The sequence below is a fragment of the Metopolophium dirhodum genome, chromosome 1 (assembly GCF_019925205.1).
Source record: "Metopolophium dirhodum isolate CAU chromosome 1, ASM1992520v1, whole genome shotgun sequence".
NCBI classification, from domain to species: Eukaryota; Metazoa; Arthropoda; class Insecta; order Hemiptera; family Aphididae; genus Metopolophium; species Metopolophium dirhodum.
In genome coordinates this window covers 159,977,483-159,981,163 of record NC_083560.1, presented here as the reverse complement: position 1 = coordinate 159,981,163, position 3,681 = coordinate 159,977,483, and the positions used below count along the sequence as shown (strand labels likewise).

The 3,681-nt window shown below is 58.2% G+C and overlaps 1 pseudogene; it reads right to left on the bottom strand.

The window, feature by feature from the left end:
• Positions 1 to 1,549: 1,549 nt before the first annotated feature.
• LOC132937751 (large subunit ribosomal RNA) overlaps positions 1,550 to 3,681 on the bottom strand; it is a 2,815-nt pseudogene continuing 683 nt past the window's right edge.

The following is a 3,681-nucleotide window of genomic DNA, read 5'->3' as shown; positions in this document are numbered from 1 at the left end:
TTTCCTTTTGCTCTTCCTGCTCACAACCTCCACAAACGGCTGCTCCTTTACCTTTCCCTTCACCTTCTCCTTAGCAGCCGCAGACTTGGCCTTGGCCTTGTCCTCGACCTTCTTCTTCTTCTTGGGCGGAGATGGCGCAACCGTCCTCTCCACCACAACCTCGCGCACCTCAGGTCTCGACTGAGACCGCCTCGCCTCCTCGACCCTACCTTGCAGAACCGTGTTCTGCCTATAGGCCTCATCGAGCAAGGCCTCATACCTTTCCCTGATCTCCAAGATTGTCCGCAGAGCGGCCGCCGAAATCTTTCGCTTCTCCTTCTCTGCCAGAAGGAGCGCGTCCAGGTCCCTACCAATATTCCTTGCCTTTTGAGGAAAGGATGAAATACCAAAGGAGGAGCATTCAGAAATGCCTTCCTCCTCTGGACCGTCCACCCTCTTCCTCTTTTGTACCTTGGCGACGGTGTCCCCCTCTGGGACCCCCGCCGCCGGTGCACCCGCCCTTACCTCTTCCAGGCATCCCCCCTCTTCGTCGGTCAGTTCCATGTCAGACATGACTGACCGCGCTCTTGGACTTAACCTAAATACAACTATCGAGCCTACCTACCCTAGTGGCAGCGCCTTTTCCTCCTTTGCGAGTGGGGAGTACTAACGGCACTGGAACTATGCTACCTTAACCTATATAATATAAATCCTAACACCTTACCTGATGGCGGCAGCGCAGCAACGTGTTCGCCCTAAGGCTTATACAGACCGACTCAAAATCGACACCGGTCTGTTCGCGGGAATTTTAACGCGCCACTCGCGTACGCGCACGCACCGCGCACTCGCCCACCAGAGCGTTGCACTGGGGGGGACCGGTTGTACGCACTCGCACGTTCACGCGCGCCCGCACACTTGCTCGCGCACTCGCAGTTTCCCGGGGGCGGTGACCACTCAGGCCGCGCGCACTCGCACGATCCTAATCACCACGCGCCGCACGTACGCCACTCGGACACGTCACGCGTTGGCGTCGGTCCGCGCGCACCCGCACGATCCGCCGCGCGTCTCTCGCCCGCCGGAACTTTGATCGCCGCTCCTGGGGCCGCAAAACGCTGCACGAAAACGCAGCTCGGGCCCGTCGATTTATCTTAAAAAAGACTATTCGACTGTCCAAACCGCGATGTCGTACCTCGATTCTGTGACCTTCTGTTCGCTCGCGAACTTTTTGAGCCTAACTTCGGCACTGAAAGTCGAACTTTCGCGCGGCCTACACCAAAATTAGCGCTAGAACAGCACGAATTCAACGGTGTATCGTCCGACGCGAAATTCGCAATACAGCCCGAGAAATCGCTGAAAGGGTTTTGCCGGTCGGGCGTAAACAAAGAGTTTACGCTTGCGACAGACTAAAAACGCCCTCACGCCTTGCTAACCTAACCGATTTTCGCGCTCGATGCACCAGTAGAAGCGTCTACTCGAGACGAATCTTTTGGTACTAAGAACGCAAAAATTTGACTACTCTAACCCGTTCGGAACTTGAGTTGTACACGGAGCACCTCAAAAACACGTCCGCACTGTATGGCTGTCAGACCAACACTAGTTAGTAGATAGGGACAGTGAGAATCTCGTTAATCCATTCATGCGCGTCACTAATTAGATGACGAGGCATTTGGCTACCTTAAAAAAAAAGAGTCATAGTTACTCCTGCCGTTTACCCGCGCTTGCTTGAATTTCTTCACGTTGACATTCAGAGCACTGGGCAGAAATCACATCGCGTCAACACCCGTCCCGGGCCATCGCGATGCTTTGTTTTAATTAGACAGTCGGATTCCCCTGGTCCGTGCCAGTTCTGAGTTGACCGTTACATGGCTGTCGATCCGGCTACGCGACCGACGCCGCGGCGGCCGGACCGCCCGGTGACGGCGAACCGACACCAAGGCGATCGGCCGGCCGCGACGCGGCCAGCGACCGAAGCTCGGTGGTTCCACGGTCGGCGGACGGCGACGGGCCCGCGGCCGCCTCGAGGCTCCCGGTCCGAAGACCGGGCGCGCGGGCGACGGCCGGGGTGTCGCCAAAACCGCCTACGCTTCTACGACGACCCGAACCCGACAGCCACGCTCCTCAGAGCCAATCCTTATCCCGAAGTTACGGATCGGTTTTGCCGACTTCCCTTACCTACATTATTCTATGCGGCTAGAGGCTGCTCACCTCGGAGACCTGCTGCGGATATCGGTACGAACCGACGCGAAGACTCCGCGTGGCCCTCTCTCGAATTTTCAAGGTCCGCGTGGGGATCACGGACACCGCCGCAACGAGCGGTGCTCTTCGCGCTCGCGTCCCTATCGCCCGGCTAGAGGATTCCAGGGACGTACAACGCTCACAGAGAAAAGAGAACTCTACCCAGATCCCCCGGCGGCTTCTTCGAGTTCATTCTGGTTACCCAGACGAGACAAAAGAGCCCCGAACACTAGGGAGCGGTTCCGCGTCGGGTTCCGGAATACGAACCGGATTCCCTCTCGCCCCAAGGGCGATTCGAAAACGCCTTCGCCCGTGGTACGAGGATCTCTCCCCGGGCTTAGGATCGACTGACTCTTGGACAACGGCTGTTCACAAGAAACCCTTCTCCACGGCAGCCCCCGAGGGCCCCTCTCGAGTATTTGCTACTACCACCAAGATCTGCACCGACGGCGGCTCCAGGCGGTCTCGCGACCTGCCCTTCGACGCACACCGCCGCGCCATCCTACTCGTCGAGGCTTGCCGGGACCGACCGCCGCGAGCGACGACCGGCCCCACTATGCCGTCGACGGCCGAGTATAGGCACGACGCTCCAGCGCCATCCATTTTCAGAGCTAGTTGCTTCGGCAGGTGAGTTGTTACACACTCCTTAGCGGATTCCGACTTCCATGGCCACCGTCCTGCTGTCATCAGCAACCAACGCCTTTCATGGTCTCTGAATACGCGTCGATTTCGGCGCCTTAACTCGGCGTTCGGTTCATCCCGCAGCGCCAGTTCTGCTTACCAAAAATGGCCCACTAAGCGCCTAGGGTTCCGTCGCCGGCTTCGCACGCGGTTCACGCGGTGTACCAGGTAAAGCCGGCGATCTCACCCATTTATAGTTTGAGAATAGGTTGAGGTCGTTTCGGCCCCAATGTCCTCTAATCATTCGCTTTACCGTATGAGACATCCTCCGTGTTACGAGCGTGTTGTTACCGCGCCGTACAGCGCGGAGTCCCACCGGCGTCCGTACGCCCGCGAACGGGCGGGACACATCGGCGCCAGCTATCCTGAGGGAAACTTCGGATGGAACCAGCTACTAGATGGTTCGATTAGTCTTTCGCCCCTATACCCAGCTCAGACGATCGATTTGCACGTCAGAATCGCTGCGGACCTCCATCAGGGTTTCCCCTGACTTCATCCTGGCCAGGCATAGTTCACCATCTTTCGGGTACCAACGTGTGCGCTAAGGGTGCGCCCTCGGACGGCCGAAGCCGACCTGGCGAAGACGCCCCCGGACTGCGGACCAGCGCGACTTTGAACGCCGGTGGGTTCGGTCGCTAGGCCATCGTCCGCACCGTAAACGGTTCACTTTCATTGCGCCAAACGTGGTTTTTCGTAAGATCACCGTTGACTCGCGCACACGTTAGACTCCTTGGTCCGTGTTTCAAGACGGGTCGGAAAGTAGCCCGAAATCGTCGCCGACCGACG